This window comes from Sitophilus oryzae, unplaced genomic scaffold, assembly GCF_002938485.1.
Source record: "Sitophilus oryzae breed Bouriz unplaced genomic scaffold, Soryzae_2.0 scaffold_1059_pilon_pilon, whole genome shotgun sequence".
Lineage (NCBI taxonomy): Eukaryota > Metazoa > Arthropoda > Insecta > Coleoptera > Curculionidae > Sitophilus > Sitophilus oryzae.
In genome coordinates, this window is record NW_022145681.1 from 2746735 (window position 1) to 2767016 (window position 20282).

At 31.7% G+C, this 20282-nt stretch overlaps 1 protein-coding gene and 1 non-coding gene across 4 annotated transcripts in view; one reads left to right on the forward strand and one right to left on the reverse strand.

The window, feature by feature from the left end:
- LOC115876646 (unconventional myosin-XVIIIa) overlaps positions 1–20282 on the reverse strand; it is a 375213-nt gene that overhangs the window by 289582 nt on the left and 65349 nt on the right. The gene's annotated exons all lie outside the window — the stretch shown is intronic.
- Trnai-aau lies at positions 857–930 on the forward strand. Its single transcript has one exon. It is a non-coding gene; the product is annotated as a tRNA-Ile (tRNA).

Here is a 20282-nt window from a genome sequence, read left to right on the forward strand (position 1 = left end):
CTAGATCAATGTTTAACAAAATGAGACACCTATTATGTAACCGATCACTCAACATCAACACACGTCTGCGTTTTGTCCATTGTTATGTATATGTTACGGTTAAGGTCCGATGTCCGGTTAATGTCGACCTTGCCCGGTTAATCTCGAGAATAACACACAACAAAACCACCAGAAACATAACCTAACTCAAACATTAACATGTTAATGTCGACATTAACCGGACATCGGACTTTAACCGTAACATATACACAATCCTCCTATACGACTGTGAGACATGGACGATTAAAATGAACACCATGAGACGGTTGGAAGCTTTTGAAATGCGGATCTACAGAAGACTCCTGAAAATACCCTGGACAACCGCGTTTCGCTAGCTACTGTAATTTTTGAGTTACGATTTTTTTAAATTTTTAACCCCCTCCCATACCCCCTTACCAATCTCCCACCCCCACCAAAAACTAATGGCCAGATTCTCGGGTGCCACAGTATTTTTGTGCCAAATTTGGTTAAAATCGGTTCAGCGGTTACAGACGGACAGACGGACAGACGGACAGACGGACAGACAGACAGACAGACACCATAAAAATATTTTGTATTTGGGTCATTTATGACCCAAGTAACTCATTTTGAGTGATATTAAAAAAACTATTTTTTTGCCGATCCTAATAGCCTACCATACCTATTGGTATGGTCTTTTATGGTCGATTGATATGGTAGAGAATTACTCAACTACGACAATTTTATATAGCAAAAATAGTTTATTTTATATTGTACTTATCGTAAAGATTAGACATGTATTATTAGGTACTATATTGTTACAGGCACGTAGAATACACTTAGATAATTCCATACATCTGGCCCATTAGCTCAGTTGGTTAGAGCGTCGTGCTAATAACGCGAAGGTCGTGGGTTCGATCCCCCCATGGGCCAAAACTTTTTTAATTTTAAATTTAATTAAGAAAAAAAAAATAAAAACATGCCTTACTACAAAATTCTACAAATTCCAATATAGAATACTATAATTAGAAAATAGTTAATTTTTACACTGCTTGTCAGCACAGGACGCGTGTTTCGCTAACCATGTTAGCATCATCAGCAGAAGATTGAAACTTTTTTTAAAGCAGTCTTAGTCATCATCATCTGCTGATGATGATGCTAACATGGTTAGCGAAACGTGTTCAGAGTTTAAAAGTAAAGTGATTTGGTGTATTGTGGTGAATTAGTGTTTTGTTTTGATGCTGTGACACCAAAGGTCCCAGGTTCCAACTCTCAACTGGAATATATTTAAATTATTAAAGCATTTTTTAGAAATGAAACGAGCGATGAAATCGCCAGTGAATTAATTTCGGGAGACGATATGCAATTTTATCAATCGTGTATAAAACAATATTTTTTTCCACAGCGAGTTATGTTTTAAAAAATATTCAGAAATTATTATTTCAAGGAATTTACTACGAGTAGTAGAAAAAATATTGTGCTGGGTTGGCGTTGGTTTCTATGTAATTTGTCAAATAAATAAAGCTGTCTCTTTAGTTGTCAGTTTTGAGTCAATATTTTTTAATTCCCTTTCGTGTCGATTGCTGATTGAGTTGGAGCCAGAAATGGCCCAAAACGAAATAAGTAAATTACCAACAGATATTCAGGCTGAGGCGACAAACGCCATATCCAAACTACTTCCATTTAAATCCCGAATAAGTTATGAAAAGGAATACAAAAATTTTCAAAAATGGAAGCAATTAAAAAACGTGCGAGAAGAAATAAAGTTTTTAACCTATCCTCGCTGTTAAAGTATCATTTAATCTACCCTTGCGATTAAAGTACTATTTTATCTACTACTAGCGTGTACCAGCGACTTCGTTCGCGTCGAATTAATCATTTGTAATGGTACTGATAAAGCAAAGCAAGAATTTCCATTAACTTACAAACTGGATAAAATTTCAAAATATGTAAAAAACCAAATAAATTATGCTTGTCCAAGCGTTTTCCCGAAAGACCAAACGTTTTTAAATAACAAATATTGTAATATTTGAGGGGCGTTTTCACCCTCTTGGAATTTGAGATTCGAAAAACCCCTCCTTATCGAACCTCTACACCCCACCGTTTGCCAAAAATCAGCTTTAAGCGCTAAAGCAGTTTAAGCAGAATCGTGATTACTCAATGGTCATATTTTATGAAACACCCTGTGTAAATTTATAAAAAAATCTTAAAATATGTAAAACAACAAAATAAAATATACGAGTTTAAGAGTTTTTCCGAAAAACTCACCAGTTTTTAAATAAAAAATATTTTAATATTTGAGGGATAGTTTCACCCCCTTAGAATTGGAGTTTCGAAAAATCCCTTCTTATCGAACCTCTACACCCTAAAGTCAATCTGTTTTCCAAAAATCAGCTTTTTACGTCAAGCACTTTAAGCTGGATCGTGATTAATCAATGACCTGATTTTTCGAAACACCCTGTATACATTTTTAAAAAATCTTAAAATATGTTAAAAAACAAAATAAAATATACGTGTTTAAGCGTTTTTTCGGAAACTTGACTGTTTTGTAAATAAAAAATATTGTAATATTTGAGGGGTGTTTTTTTTAATTTTAATCATGTGATTTAAATCAAAAAAATAATCTTATTGAAACTTTATTATAAATCAAAAGATCACTGTAAAAGTTATAAAAATGTGTCCTAGACAACTATAAAAAATATTTCTATACCAGGTATAACAGATAATAAATCGAAAAATAATTGTAAATGTTATAAAACTATATAAAAAAATTCACAGTCCTTTACAAAGATGCAACCGGGGGGGCATTGAAAATGATGAATAAAAACGTAAAAATATGATTAGTGTTAATATGAGTGTATTACATACATATGTTTAAATAACGAACTTAACAAAAAACAACAGATTTAAAGATTCACTGAAAAAGTAGTAATGTTAACCTTAAATAAAACATTATCAATAATAATTATGCGATTGCACCTATCCGTAAAACAAACAAGCAAAAAAAACAAAATAACATACAAAACATCAGGTTAACATGATGACAGATCATGATCGATGACAGATAAAGAATTCTTACGGAAAGTTACACATTACGATATAATTTTTTAACTGTTAAAGGCAAACCCCATTTAAACACAAAACTTTTTAATACCTACTACTGTATCTAAAAGATTTTTTTTTTAAATTACTAAATTCTTAGCCACGCTTCTGTTTTTCTTGGCTGTTGTGCGTCACGTCACAGATTAACAGGCCCACGTTTGCACCACAAGGCGATGCTGCAGACCACTAGGTAGACCGGTCGTAGAAATTTATGTTATACAATTTGTAGTCAATCTACACAAATATTATCAAAAGCTTTTTTTCTTTTAAAATGTGTTCAGATTTTGTAAAAAGTATAAGTCAAAATCGCAAAACTTAAAATTGATATGAGTTTCTTAGTTTTTAACTAATATAGTGGCGAATTACAAAAATTCCTTTTCAATGAAAATTAATCAGTTAAATAAAATAATTTAATAAATTACTAGCTTTTTCCCGCGACTACGTTCGCGTTACACCTCGAATCGTTCATGCATTGATTTAAATGATTTTTTACTTCTTTATAGAGAGCTAGTGAGCATAGATGTTTTTTATTTTTCATCTTTTTTTATTTATTAAGAGCACTAATACTCTATAGGTTATTTTTTATTCTTTGAAGGATAATTGAGAAAGATAAGTTTCGCTTATGTCTTGACAAGGTATCAAAGCAAAACCCATATTATTTGCTTTTAAACTAATAAAGATATATCAATAAACAATTAGCGATGTAATGGTTTTTGCGCGCGCTGGCCGACTGCCGCCGCTGCGCCGATATTTCCTATACCCTTGTATATATGACGTCATGGTGTGGCAAATGTAGCATTTTAATTCGATTTGGGCTCCCTTATATAGGATAACAGAAACATTTTCAATGTTAATATTTATTCATCAATTTAATTCTTTGACCGATTTTTGAACTAATTTTGTGTGAATCCATTAGACCGCTAAACTCCATTAGACCGCTAAAGATTTATTTTAAAATTTATGTATAAGTGACAAAAATTCGCTGTTCGAATACATATAATTCGCAAAGTCTAGTGCAGAACTTGGTTCGTCTAATATAGAGACTATACCTTGATTCCCGAGAATCTATAATCGTTGTCAGAAAATATGTTGTTTTATATTTTTTTTTGAAACGGTTGTATGTTTCCAAATTCCTACCGACATTTTGATCTGTAGTAAGTACTTTACACTTTGACATTAGATAATACATACTAATTTCATTCTCTACTTCCGAAGACTATTTCCGAAGTGTTTGTTTCCGAATAGTGTATTATTTTATTAGGTGTAAAGATAATACTTTTTTTGACGATGCTGTGCCTTTGAAGGACCATGGTAAAGCTATTCCGACGTTACAGGGAGGCACAAAAAGTACATTTTTACTCCGAATAGAACATACTATTTTTTTTAAATATTACAAATAATTTTTTAATCAATTTCAAACATTGCAAATAATATAAACAGTAATCGAGCAACAATTTGTACGCTCGTTGAATTTGACACTTAATATCAGTTTAATAATATATTTTTGTACTTTTGTGCTTAGGCGTAACAGTGCTTTACTTTTATGCCTCGGCGTTAAAATGACCAAAATTAATACTTTTCAGACATTTGAAAAAAATCCTTTTGATCTGAAGCGAACGACTTTTTTGCGGAATATATTGGTGACCGATGTGGAAAAATCACAACGCCCCGTAGAATTGTTAATGTTATCGGTATCGGAGTATAGATTTAGCCATTTAGGATAGGACTTTAATTGGAAATAAGTCCTAGTCATTTGGAAATCCGATTTAAATATTGTTTTGAATTAAAATCAAAAAAATCTGATTTAAATCAAAATAAATCTGATTTAAATTAAAAAAACCTGATTTAAATCAAAAAAATCTGATTTAAATAAAAAACATTATTTTTTTTAAAAAATCATGATTTTTTCCAACCCTGCTTAAGGACTTTATATTATATTAGTATAGATTTTTGATTGATATAAGGCAATTTTAACAGTTGCTATGGAAAAAAATATAGAAAAAGCCGCATTTGTTTTTTACGAGCGTATTAATTCCACCTTGTAAACTACAAATTATAATTAATACATAAAAACAAACGCCCGCAACGGAACAAAATACAGCAATTCAATTTGAAAAGCCACGCCGCTCCGGTTCTCTTCACGGCTTCTTTCCAAGCATCCCGTAACTAATAATAGTTATTAACAATGTTTGATTACACAATTTAAGCAAGGGCGAATGGTCTGGCTCACAGGAAGATATTAAAAACAGAAATAAGAATTAATACATACACACTGTGCACGCTATAAGATCGTTAAACCTTTAAATTTGGCCGTGTCTGGCTTACAGGCAGTCAACATTGATTGTTTTAGCAGGGTCAGGAAACTGCTGTTAGAAAAATCGGCGTTGCCACAGTTATTAGAGTAAATAGGAGAACAGATTTTTTTGTAGAATAAGCCCATATCTTTGATATTATTTTTTTTTTAAAGTTTGCATTAGACTTGGATCAAGGCAAATTAATAAAATTACGTTATATCATCAAGGATCGACAAAATATCAAGAGACAACTTTTAATGGGCCATTAGACTGCTTAAGCCTAGTTCATGCACTTGCGAATTGCGATTTACGAATTGCGAAATGCGTTCTATTTTCGTTCTGATTGACCACCTTCAAGGAAGACCTTGAAAGCGACCAATTGTAAGGCAAAAAGAACGCATTTCGCAATTCATAAATCGCATTTCGCAAGTGTTTGAACTGGGCTTTACACTATTTCGCTAACAAGAGAAAAAAAAGTCAGTTGGCGTACATGCTTTTTTCAGAAAAATATTCCAGTAATAACCCATATGCACGTCGCCGGTAAATATGTCGACACTTTTTTAGCTTTAAAATATGCCGTATTTATAGTAACTTTTACCCTCAAAATTTCATTCGAAACGATAAAAGTACTTGGAAGAAAACTATAATAAATGGAAAAAAATATTAAAACTTTAACACCCTGTAGCTACGAAAGAAAGCAGAATCGGACCTAAATATGTTTATATAAACAATAAAGCTTATTTTTACGTGACGAATCTCCCCACGAGAGATGGCACATGTTTTTTGAAACACCCTGTATATTAAAAGTTACTTCGCCAGTTACGTTCAATTTCTAACCATATTTTGAACGCCGGGATGAAAATAAACCGTCGCGTCATGAGAAATAAGTATTCGTTTTGCATATTGAACACTATAGTTGTATTGAAAATATTCACTATTTATATTGAAAAATATGCCCCGTTCACAAATAACAAAGTCAAGACTAGTAAATTTTCAAGAAGATCAAGAAACGCCCCCAAAACTTTACGTCAATGAATTGACATAATTTGCTAAAATGTTTCGATTGTTAATTTGTTTTAGCATCAGTACCAATCAATCCTCCTAAAATCCTCGCACACAGTATTGCCAACTATTTCATTCATTGTTTCAATATTTCGAAGCGCACGTTGCAACAGCGCCAAAAACTACAAACGAGGGTGATGGGGAAAGTGAACTCAGGAACGCCCTCGACTTTCTCTACACATCAAACGCATTATTTTTTCTCTTGTCTAACATGTAAGACGAAAATGGACTTTTCTAATCTAGTTACTAATGTTTTTTTGGAGAAAATATTAATCATTTCAATCAGGTACTTTACATTTGTACGAGCTTTCTGAATGAAGTTGGCACCGGTGTAAGGAGTCATTACATATCTCCAAAAAAATCCTTTATGGGTATTTCGCCACTGCACTGCAAAAAAAATCTACAAAATAAAATAGTTATTTTTTTGTAAACACTTCTGGCGTTAAACCTAAACGGACACTGCTTGTCAGAAGTTATGTTTACAGTAATAAAAATTTGCCTAACAAAGAAAAAAATGCTTAACGTTTCGGAAATTTTATCTCTTTCCGTCGTCGAAAGCAAAAAATACAAAGAATAAAGAAAAAAAAAACTATTTAAAATATTTAAATTCAACTATTCGAGAATACTACTTTTTTTAAAACAGATACGTCTACAAGAAACCGTTGACGTTCTGTTATTTTTTTTTAAAGTAAAGTGTTCTCAAACAGTTGAATTTAAATAGTTTTTTTTCTTTACTCTTTGTATTTTTTTGCTTCCGACGACGTAAAGAGATAAACTTTCCGAAACGTTTTCGGAAAGTTTATCTCTTTCCGAAGGCAAATTTTTATCACTGTAAACATAACTTCTGACAAGCAGTGTCCGTTTAGGTTTAACGCAGAAGTGTTTACAAAAAATAACTATTTATTTTGAAGATTTTTCTTGCAGTGCAGTGGCGCAATACCCATAAAGGATTTTTTTGGAGAAATGAATCCGCCACATAGGTATAGACATTTTTTGAGTCATTACATAGTAATTCTTGTCTTCTTAGTTCAAAGAGAGATGACATGTAATTAGTTTTATGATTAATATGGTATGAGCTACAAAATTCTTAAAAAAGATATTTATGATTGACTCTTCGAGCATTGTCGTCCTTGCAAGGTCGTTGATGGTCTTCACAATAGGAATTGACCTCAAATCCAAGCAGGCAATGGATAAAGAAGGATAATATCCTTGTTGTAGTCCAGAGGAGGATGGATAATACAATGTTCCCCGTACAACAGGAAAATCCCCATGTATGATCAGTTATAGACTGTATGATGAGGATGAGTTATAACTCAAGAAAGGGGGACACAATAGATCTTTAGGTCGCGGTGATTAGCCCCCTTCCCACTCATTCTTCATTCTACAAGGTCCTTGATGCAAAAATGACTAATAAAATCTGTCGAAGTTATGATTTCGACAGACGACATCCGAAAAATAGCGCAAAATACAATTTCCTGTGAATTAAAGTGACACAAATGTATCTCGTCGTTGGACAAACTACGGTATAAGGTGGTATAAGCGAGGTTGGTTACTATACTCAGATGCAAAAAAACGCAAGTTTCCACTGTTCCCACTATTTAAAAATATAAAAAATATAACGCTTTAATTTCGACCAAAAATTTCTCCGTTGCGTTTTTTGCATCTAAGTGTATTTATAAAGAAATAAATAAAAACACTCCTTTGAGCGATTATTATAATAATGATTGTGAAGTTAAAATATGTTCTGTGTTCTAACAAGCTCGCCATATATAGCAACAAATATTGGCTATGCTAGTAGAATTTGTAGAGAAAGGAGTTATTTACTACCTGACGGTTTAATTTATCCATTGTATAAATTGAGAACTGTAACAGTCTGTTGCTCTTTCACTTCATAAATAGACAATAATCTAATTTGTTAAATATCTTCAATATACTTTGCAATATTAATTTATGCGAATGTAGAATGTAGAATGTTTAGGATGGGAGTTAACCACCGCGACCTTACAGATCTATTGTATGTTTCCCTTTCTTGAGTTATAACGAGTTATAACTCATCATACCGTCTCAGGACTTTAACAAAAGCCAGTATCTGAGACGGATCCACAGAGGCCAGCTTTCCATCCTCGACATCAGCCGTCATGCGAATGGTCGTCGTCTCGGCGCATTCAGTGATAAGGTGTTCTGGTGTTTCTCCATTTTCCCCACAGAATCTGCATTCGCCGTTGTTTCTCAGCTTCAGCCTACTGAGGTGTTCGTTCAGAAGAGAGTGTTCTGTTAGAAACCCCGTGACAATCCGAAGATTGTTTTTACTTAAATCAAGGAAAACCTTTGTTTTTTCTCGGTCGTAAGTTTTGAAGAACTTTTTCGAGTGTTTTAGACCGTTGGAGGACACCCATTCCAAGTTACGGATGGAGTCTTCCAGATTCTTCAGTTCCGCTTTTAGTTGGTTCCCGTTTGGAAAACAGAAGGGTTCTGGTCCAGTTAGCGGAGTGTTCGCTCCTTTCCCAGCTAGATCATTTGCTTTATTATTGCATTCTATCCCTTGGTGAGCAGGCACCCAGAGTAGAAGGACTTTATTTCCTTTGTCTAATTTGTTCAGCTTCTCTAGGAATTCTTTGACCAACTTCGAATTGATGGTTACTGAGTTGATCGCGTTTAGTGCTGCTTGACTATCGGTCTACTAATTTTTGCGAAGTAATTGACAATATAAAGAAGTCATTTTAACACCTAGGCATAAAAGTAAAGTACTTTCACGCCTAAGCACAAAACCACGAAAATATATTATTAAAATGACATGAAGTGTCAAAGTCAACTACTGTAACCATTAGTTTCTCGAAATATAATTACTCACAAGAAATATAATAACTTACTTGTATTATTTGCAACGTTTGGAAAAAATAGGTATGTTCTATTCGGAGTAAAAATTACTTTTTGTGCCTCGCCTGTAACGTCAAATGTCAAACGTACAGGCCTCGCCACAAAAAGAATAATTTTTACTTCTAATAAAACAACATAATGTTTTGAAAATAAATGTAAGCTAGGAAACTATTCTTCTGTAAATTTTTAAGAAATTACATAGAAAACATATTTACACAGAAAAAGCTATGTATGGTTTAAATTGATCAAAACGGCTGTTATAATGATGGAACAATATACAAATGAATCTATTTGTCGAGTGCCAGAAACGTTAGAAAATAATTAGAGCGAACACTAAACACCCCATTGTTTTTTATATCACCTGCAATTACATTCACATGTCGAAATTAACAGACCATGACTCTGACCCTCTAATTTGCTTGCTAGTTCATATCCGAAAAGTAAATTACAGTTTACTTAATTATTTATGGTTTAATTCTTGATTACAATTTTATAAACTCAAAATTCAAAATACACTGACCGACACGAAAAATGGGTACCTTAACAGCGCTTTCAGATGGAGCGGACCGTCCGAGACGGAGCGTTCAAGTACCATGGACTTCGGCCAAGTATCATGAGTTTATATGAACAATACCACATGGGCGCGTATGCTCCGTCCGACGGCTATCTTGAAAAAACACGACGGACGGTCCGTCGCGGACGGTTCGCTCCCATCTGAAAGCACTGTAAACTTTTCGTATATTTTAGACCCGGTTGTTCTTATTTGGTTCAGGGTGAGTTCAGATTTAAAACAAGTTCAAAATATTAATAGGGTGTTCAATGACTTCCTGTCGTTCAAGTTAGTTCAAAAATTATGTTTATTATTTGACGCTTGAAAGTGAACCAGCCGTTTTCGAGACTTACACTCGGTTTTTGATCATGTTATAATGTTACAGGTACTAGAAGAAAAAATATGTCGAGTTCAACGTTTTCACACTGATGAATAAGCATTGGTAAAATCATAAATTGAACATTTTCAGGTTAAAATTCAGGTTATAAGTTAACGAAAGTCGATATACCGGGTGCGTCTCAAAAGTGGCTCACCCATATAACTTTTTTATTTATCAGATAAAAAAACGAGATTCGGTATGTTAGTATATGACATAAATCAGGATTGATTGACGTATTCAATTGTTGTCGGTCACTTCCCGTTTCACCGGAAATGACTACAACTTTTGATTTTTAAATGGCACCCTCGGTATTTTTTACTTTATTCGATAGAAAATGACATTCTGAATAGAATGACATATCATATGTCAACTTTTGATATTCTCGCTTTAAAAAAAATCGTATTTTAAATTTCAATCTAGAGTGTCATGGCTGTGATAAAAACACTAATTTTTAATCAAGGAGCCGTGGAAAAATGGATTTATGATGGATCGTCTAATGTTTTTCGTGTCTTGTCCTGGCCCGTTAAAAGATATCCAAATCGTATTTTAATCATATCTCGATTTTTTCAAAGGGAACGAGGGTAGCCCATTAGCATATGGAATAGTTGCATAGTTGGATAAAGCATTTTTTACGAATAATTTGATACCACACATTTGATATTTCGAGTCAAAATATCATTATGAACCGCATGTTACAATTTTAAATAAACCGTATGCGAAAATGTCAAAAGTTGACATGTCATACGTCATTCTATTCAGAGTTTCAGAGTGTCATTTTCTATCGAATAAAGTAAAAAAACACCGAGAGTGCCATTTAAAAATCAAAAGTTGTAGTCATTTCCGGTGCATATCGTTTCCGGTCCTCATAGGCTTAAATGTAAAGTAACAGTGATTTAATGGATTTTATAACAAAAATAAATATTTTATCTGTCTGTTTGTTGCCAACCAGATGTTTAAACAGATCGAATATGTGGACTTTCCTTTTAACCTGTAAACCAAATTTCAGATTTCAATATACCGAGTTTATGATTTAACCAACGCTTATTCAAGATCATGTTTTTGTCAATTTTATACATGTTTTTTTTTTCTCGCAAACTGTTAAGAGATAGGATAATAGAAACAATATGAGCTATGTAAGCAGTCAAAAAATATAATAATATACCAGATGTTCCATCTAAAATAACAAAGATTGTACCACTATTGGTATGAAGCGACAACAACGCTGAAATTAATTTAGACAGATGAAGCAGGTGCCTTTATGCAAAAATCCAAAATTTCCAAAAAAACCATCACATGTTCTCCATAAACATCTAACGTACCATGGCCGTGAATCACCCTGTATAATCTCTCCAAAAAATCCTATATGGGTATTTCGCCACTGTAAGAAAATCTCCAAAATAAAGTAGATATTTTTTGTAAACACTTCTGCCTTAATCCCAAACGGAAACTACTTGTCAGAAGTTAGGTTTAGAGATATACAAATTTGCCTAACGAACAAAAAAATGCTTAATAACGTTTCGGAAAGTTTATCTCTTTCCGTCGTCGGAAAAGAAAAAAACTATTTAAAATATTTAAATTCAACTATTCGAGAACACTTTAGTCTTTTAAAACAGATACGTCTACAACAACCGCTGAAGTTCTGTTAAAATGACATTATATCAAGTTAAACTTCAAAATTAACAATTACTTAATAAGGTAAAACTAAAAAGCCCCAAACTTTCTGTATGATTATTTTTATTTATGTTATGTTCTTTAAAATCAAAAAAGCGATTGCCATACATTACTAACATCTAAAGATGCATTAGCAATACATTTGTATTGTATTAAATAAGCCTCTTTTTATTTCTCTTTTAGAGGCTATCGCTTCTTTCATTATAATTTTGGCGTTGTTAAAATTTATTCTATATCCCATGAATGTTGACAAATCTTAGATTTGTGAAAATCTCCCTTTTTTAAGTAATCTTTATGTTCCTTAATTCAAACATCTAAGGGTCTAGATGTTTCACCAATGTAAAATTTATCGCATTCACATGGTATTTTGCATATTATATTTTTTGTTTCTTGTTCTGTATTCATTGGTTTAATATGTGAAAAAATGGATATAAGTGTATTTTGTGTTTTGAAAGATGTTCGTATGTTATATTGTTTTCCTATCCTTATTTTTTCCGAAACGCCTCGTATTGTTGTGAACATACATTTAATATGGTTATATGTATATTGTTGTGAACATACATTTAATATGGTTATATGTATATGTATATTCGACAAATTGTATAAAATATTATTTTTACCCTTATTCTACGGCTATGCCTAAAGAATTTAAGGTACGAAAAATACCATCAACATTATTATTCTTCTCAGAAAGATGGGTGATGCAAATAAACAGAACCATTACCTTAAGATGAAATTTGGAAGAAATAGTCATAAATAGTTGCATCATTTTTAGTTTTCCTTTGTAATTCGTTTACTTTCAGACGCGATGTCTGGTTTCTATTTACTTAAGAAATGGTCATGTTTGTCCCTTTGCAAACCTACCTGAAAATATTATTAAGAAATAGTAGGTACGCCCGTGGATTTTCGGAGAGGGCATTCTCATCAAAAGCACGGTCACAGAAGGGACCGGGGACATTCATAAAAATTTTTCATAGACGTAATACTGCTAAATTTATATTTTGTATTAAAAGTTTAAAAATAAAAGTAATAACAACTTAGTAAGAATTTAATTATAAAAAAATAAAGAATAACATTCCCAACAAGTGGTGATACGAGTCAAATAGAGAACTACAACATTTGGTGGCAGCGACTACAAGATTGGTGACGACGGTGGTCCAATCCAGGATCACGACATTGGTGGCAGCGGTAAAAACTACCAAGGTTTCCTGAAGGTGCGCCAGACGCAGCAGAAAACCTACCAGTTTTTGGAAGAAGATAGAGGCAACGGGCAGTTCTTGAAGGTGCACCAAGAAGCAGCAAGAAGCCCGACACGAGACGTAGACATTGGGGACACTGAAGGAGCGCCAGACGCAGCAGCAAGTCTCCAGGGAAGCTTTTGTTTTCACCAGATGATGACGGGGTAAGTCTTTCATTTGTTTACTGTATTGTGACGCTACTGTTTTTCTTCTGATTTTAGTTAGTTAGATTTAAGTTAAGACAATAATAATTCTGGGCTGCAAATAACAAAAAAAAAAAAATATTGCTTAAAATTCGTAAATATTTTTTTTCTCTCTTCAAACTAAAAATACATCTATAAAAATAAATAATAATTCTTAAACTAAAGTAATAAATCATTAATAAAATATAATAATGGCAGGAGGTAAAGACGCAACTGATGTTCTGAATTTAATAAATTCATTTGATGGTCAGGGTGACGCAAATTCACTCAATTTTTTCTTAAAAATTGTGATTCAATATTAAAAATTGTCAAAGTGGATCAAAAAGAATTACTAGTAGATTTAATTTTTGGTACTAAATTAAAAGGGAAGGCACAAGAGGTAACACAATATAAACAGTTTCAAAATTGGGAAGAACTAAAAGATTTCTTATTAGAGCACTTTACTGATAAAAACACCACCATCGCATTTTCTAACACAAATAATGAATATAAAGCAACATTTTAGGAAACTGTAAAAGAATATGGCGATAGATTACAAATTCTCTTTAATAAATATAAAGAAACGTGTCACTTAAATTATGCAAATAACGAAGCTACTGTTTTAATAGAAAATTTAAACTCCATTTTAGTCAATACTTTTAGAAAAGGACTCAACGATGAAAAAATTCAAATGCGTATTATTGCCGAAAATACTACATATTTAGATAAAGCTTTATCATTAGCAATTGAAATGGAACTTGAGAATAATGACAGGTTTAAAAACTCGCATTTTAAAAATATAGGTTTTGTAGAGCGTGGAAATAGACAATTAAATAATCATTCTTCTAATAATTCCTGTTTATTTTGTTTTAAAAATAATCATTTAACATCACAGTGTAGACAGCTTAGGCAATACGAACAAAATAGTAACTCATATAATAGAAATGTACCTAGCAATAATCAGACACGCCCACCGCAAAATTTTAATAGCAATAATAATTTTTCAAATAGACAAGACGTAAATACAGTACAATATAATCAAGGACGTTTCACTAATCGAAACTACAACAATCAAAATTTTAATCAGAACAACGACGTGCGTAATTATAATCGTAATTATGGTAACAATTATAACAGTAATAATCCTCGTTCAAATTACAATAATAGATATTCTCAGAATCCAAGAAATTTTAATAACTCACAAGTTCCTCAACGGCAGCAAAATGTTTCGATACCTCAACAATCTCAAAATTTTTCTAATTACAATAATGAATCCAGTACTACCAATTTTAATAGTTCAAATAATAGATCACCACAACAAATTCAAACTATAAATTCTCAGTCGTTAATCAATTCAGCAGATAATTATTTTTCAGAACCGAGCACATCTCAAAATTTTTCGGGAAACGAGAGCGAAGCCTTGGTCGCGAGCAGCCGATTAAGCGCTTCTTAAAATTAGATAATAGCTGTTCTATGAATTACACACTACCTGAGCATAAAAATAAAATTAAAATTGAGCAAAACTTAATTGACATACCGCATAAATCAGTATTATTTTCCGATAGTTACCAACAATTAGAGATAATTAAAATCCCTTCTTTAGATATAAAAGATAAAGAATTACATCTTTTATTAGATACAGGGGCAGATATATCTTTATTGAAAGAATGTATCTTATTACAAAATAATCTAAAATTAAATAAAACTTGCATTATAGAATTAAAAGGTATAAGTAAAGAACCTGTATTTACTAAAGGTGTTTGTAACATCCCAATTAAATTAAACAATAACAAAGCAATAACTCATCCTTTTCACATTGTGCCAGATAGTATACCGATTAAAAGTGATGGACTATTAGGACGCGATTTTTTGCAAAAGTATAAAGCCAAAATAAATTACGAAGACGGAGTCATTAATTTTGAAGACAATTTTTTTAAAATTTTGCCGTCAGAAGCAACTACAATAATTCCCGCGAGATGTCAAATTATTGTACCTGCTCTAGCTAATTTATCTTCGTCCGAAGGCATAGTAGTTTCAAAACAATTATCCGAACATTTATATCTAGGGTCAAGCCTAACAAAAGTCCAGAACTATAAATGTTTAGTTAGCATATTAAATATTTCTAATGAAGCTCAAACTATCCATACACCTAGAGTGAATGTCGAACCTATTTCTTTTAATGAGTACGAATTTATAGAAACATATAATTATGACATTATCGATCGTTTTGCTAAAATAAGAAAAGAAATTAATCTAGACCAATTAAATGAAGAAGAAACTAATTCAGTATTAGATATTTGTAGAGATTTTAACGATATTTTTTACTTAGAAGGCGATAAACTAACAAGCACCAACACAATAAAACACACTATACCGACAGAAAGTAATAAAGGTCCTATTAACGTAAAACCTTATAGATTGCCTTTCAAACATAAAGAAATAATTAATGAACAAACTGAGCAAATGTTAAAAGACGGGGTAATTTCCGCTTCGGACAGTCCTTGGAATAGTCCTTTACTAGTTGTTCCTAAGAAAAGCGACCCATTATCACCTAAATTTAGAGTATGCGTTGATTTTCGAAAGTTAAATGAAATTACCATTGGAAACGCATATCCTCTACCTAATATAGCAGAAATTTTAGACCAGTTAGGAAAATCTCATTATTTTACTACCTTAGATCTTACTAGTGGATTTCATCAGGTAGAAATGGACGAAAAAGATAAAAATAAAACCGCTTTTAGCACTAATACAGGACATTACGTTTATAACAGAATGCCTTTCGGTTTAAAAGGAGCTCCCGCCACATTTCAAAGACTCATGAACACAGTTTTAAGCGGTCTTAATGGTATGAAATGCTTTATTTATTTAGATGATATAGTAATTTATGCAAACAACTTAAATGAACATAACGATAGATTAATTGAAGTTTTTCAAAGATTTAGACAACATAATTTAAAACTTCAACCTTCGAAGTGTCAGTTTTTACGAAAAGAATGTTTATACTTAGGTCACATTATTACAGAAAACGGCATTAAACCAGATCCATCAAAAATTCAATGTGTAACAAACTTTCCGCAACCTAAAAATCCTAAAGATATAAAATCTTTTTTAGGGCTTGTAGGATATTATAGGAAATTTATCAAAAATTTCGCTAAAATTGCTAAACCTTTAACCGAATTATTAAAAAAAGATTCTGTTTTTAATTGGGGTATAAAATGCGAAAATTCTTTCCAAATTCTTAAAGATAGTATAACTTTTCCACCTGTTCTCCAATACCCAGATTTTACCAAAGAATTTATTATAACAACAGATGCGAGTAATTTCGCAGTAGGAGCAATTTTATCGCAGGGTAAGGTTAATCATGATCGTCCAATAGCGTTTGCTAGTAGAACTCTAAATAAAGCAGAACAAAATTATTCAACTTCAGAAAAAGAGCTAACTGCAATCGTCTGGGCAGTAAAACATTTCCGTCCATATATTTTTGGCACAAGATTTAAAATTGTTACAGATCACAAACCCCTACTCTATATATTTAATATCAAAGACCCTGGTTCTCGTTTGACGCGTTTTAGAATAAAACTTGAAGAATATGACTATGAAATAATTTATAAAGCTGGAAAGATTAATACAAATGCTGATGCATTGAGTAGAATAGTTAGCACAACAAATGTCAATTCTATTATTACCAATTATGATAATTTTAAAACACATCTCGAAAGCCATATAATTATTAATTCCAAAGTCAAAGAAAAAAACACAAATCTGTTTGAAACACCACAACTTATACCTATAGTTTTATTTTTGCCAAAATTATTCAACAAAAACGACTTTAAAATTCTAGAAAAAAATAAACAAATTAATACATTTTTAGAACATTACGATAACACAAATCCTTTAGACATGCCGTCAGTTTTTCAGTATCAACAAAATAATTGTAATATATTTCTATTAACAGACAACGAAAATACATTCAGTGATATTAATTATGAAAATATTTGGTCTTGCTTACTAACTTTACGAAATATTATATCCAACGAAAAAACCGAACTATCATTTATAAAATATCATTACAACTCATTAGTCAAATGGGAAATCGTTCTTCCTATGATAAGATATATTTTTAAAGACCTCTATTCAGAAATTACAATATTTAACAACAGTCTTATCAACCCCTCAGATGCTGAAAAAGTTGTATTATTAAATGAAAATCACAATTGTCCATTAGGAGGTCATCAAGGGTCATCCCGCACATATAAAAAATTATCTCAATTATATACATGGAAAGGTATGAAAAAAGACATAAAAGAGTTTATAAAAAAATGTGAACTTTGTCAAAAAAATAAACAGTCTCGAAAAACAAAAATGCCTATGGTAATTACGACCACGGCATCAAAACCGTTCGAAAAATGTTTTTTAGATATAGTTGGACCACTACCAGAAACCGAAAATGGTCACAAATACATATTAACCTTTCAGGATGATTTAACAAAATATATAATTAATATACCTATGAGAAATCAAGAAGCTGTAACTGTAGCGCATCATTTTGTAACGAATATTATATGCATTTACGGAATACCTGACATGCTAGTCACAGATCAGGGGTCAAATTTTTTAAGTGATATTTTTAAAAGTACTTGCAAGTTTTTAAAGATAAAAAAGATCCAAACAACAAGTTATCACCCAGAGTCAAACGGAGCACTAGAACGCTCTCATAAAGTTCTAGAAGAATATTTAAGACACTTCATTAAGACATCTCAAACAGACTGGGATAATTGGATTCCCTATGCAACATTTACATATAATACTACACCTCACACTGCTACACAATTTTCTCCATTTGAACTTTTATTCGGACATATTCCTACATTACCAACATCAGTTAAACAACCACCTAAAGTCAATTATACTTATGATGATTTCATAAACAATCTTAAACAAAAAATGCAACATTCTAATCAATTAGCTAAAGAAAACTTATTAAAATGTAAAAACATATCAAAAAATAATTACGATAAAAACAGTTATACCAGAATATTCGAAATTGGTGACAAAGTGTTACTTTACGACGAATCAGTTCGACGTGGCAGAAGTAAAAAACTTTCCGCCTTATGGATTGGTCCATATACCATTATAAAAAAAAAATATCAGATGTAAATTATACAATTCAAAAAGGGAAAAAATAAACAAACTATTCATGCAAATAGATTAAAATATTTTTTATTATTAAAACTAAACATAATCAGTATATATAGATTATAAAAACTAGAATTAATAAATTTTAATTAGCTTATTATTAGTATATATATTTTGTTTTAGGGTTAATTTATTTATAATAATTACCAGTAACACTTGGTTATTTGCAGTTCCTCATCCAGAAACTCTTACGATATCATGTAATAATAAAAAAAATCACGTAGATGTAATACTAAAAAATTGCGGTAGTGTCACTATGGGTAAACAATGTAAAGCTTATAGCGCATCATCAATGCTAATCCCTCATGGAAATACAGTCCAGTCCAATATTTCAAGTGATTTTATTCCACCATTCGACATTAGTGATAATTGTTGCGAAAGGATAAAGGAAGAAAAAATAAACATTAGTGAAATATTTCTCAACGAACATTATAGGAAATTAACAAAGCACATCCCCGAACTTAATGTAGCGAGCCATAAGCTAGAAGATATTGAAAAGTTAGGTGATGAAATTCCCTAAAAAGGAAACTTGTAAACAATTATACATTTCCAGCATCTGTAATTGCCTATATCTTAGCTCTTCTTGCTATTATTTTTATTATTTATAAATTGTATACAAAATGTACTAACAAGACAGCCTGTTGCGGAATTATTCCAAACTTATGCATTAGAGTTAATCAGTCTGTGGAACCATCTTCTAGAAATAGTGATAGATATGTTGCTCATTATAATCGTAATATTAGCCAAAACTCCCCAAAACTTACAGGCGCCCTCGCGCAGACCCATTGGGTATGTACCATCAAGGCGACCATTAAAAGAAAAATAATTTCCGCATTTGATACATTTTTAAATCTGCAATAGTTATAAAAAAAAATGTTAGTTAAGTTAGAATGTAAGTTAGTTATAATTAGTAGTTAAGACTTGTATAATACTTTTATATATGTACTTTTATTCATTTCCATCTGAGTTATACTAATTAATTATATAAACATTTGTTTTGAGATTTCATATCACTTTCACCTCATGAAATCTCTCATTAAGGGGGGAGGTGTTGTGAACATACATTTAATATGGTTATATGTATATTGTTGTGAACATACATTTAATATGGTTATATGTATATGTATATTCGACAAATTGTATAAAATATTATTTTTACCCTTATTCTACGGCTATGCCTAAAGAATTTAAGGTACGAAAAATACCATCAACATTATTATTCTTCTTCTCAGAAAGATGGGTGATGCAAATAAACAGAACCATTACCTTAAGATGAAATTTGGAAGAAATAGTCATAAATAGTTGCATCATTTTTTTAGTTTTCCTTTGTAATTCGTTTACTTTCAGACGCGATGTCTGGTTTCTATTTACTTAAGAAATGGTCATGTTTGTCCCTTTGCAAACCTACCTGAAAATATTATTAAGAAATAGTAGGTACGCCCGTGGATTTTCGGAGAGGGCATTTCATAAAAGCACGGTCACAGAAGGGGACCGGGGACATTCATAAAAATTTTTCATAGACGTAATACTGCTAAATTTATATTTTGTATTAAAAGTTTAAAAATAAAAAGTAATAACAACTTAGTAAGAATTTAATTATAAAAAAAATAAAGAATAACATTCCCAACAAGTGGTGATACGAGTCAAATAGAGAACTACAACATTTGGTGGCAGCGACTACAAGATTGGTGACGACGGTGGTCCAATCCAGGATCACGACAGTATGTATGGAAT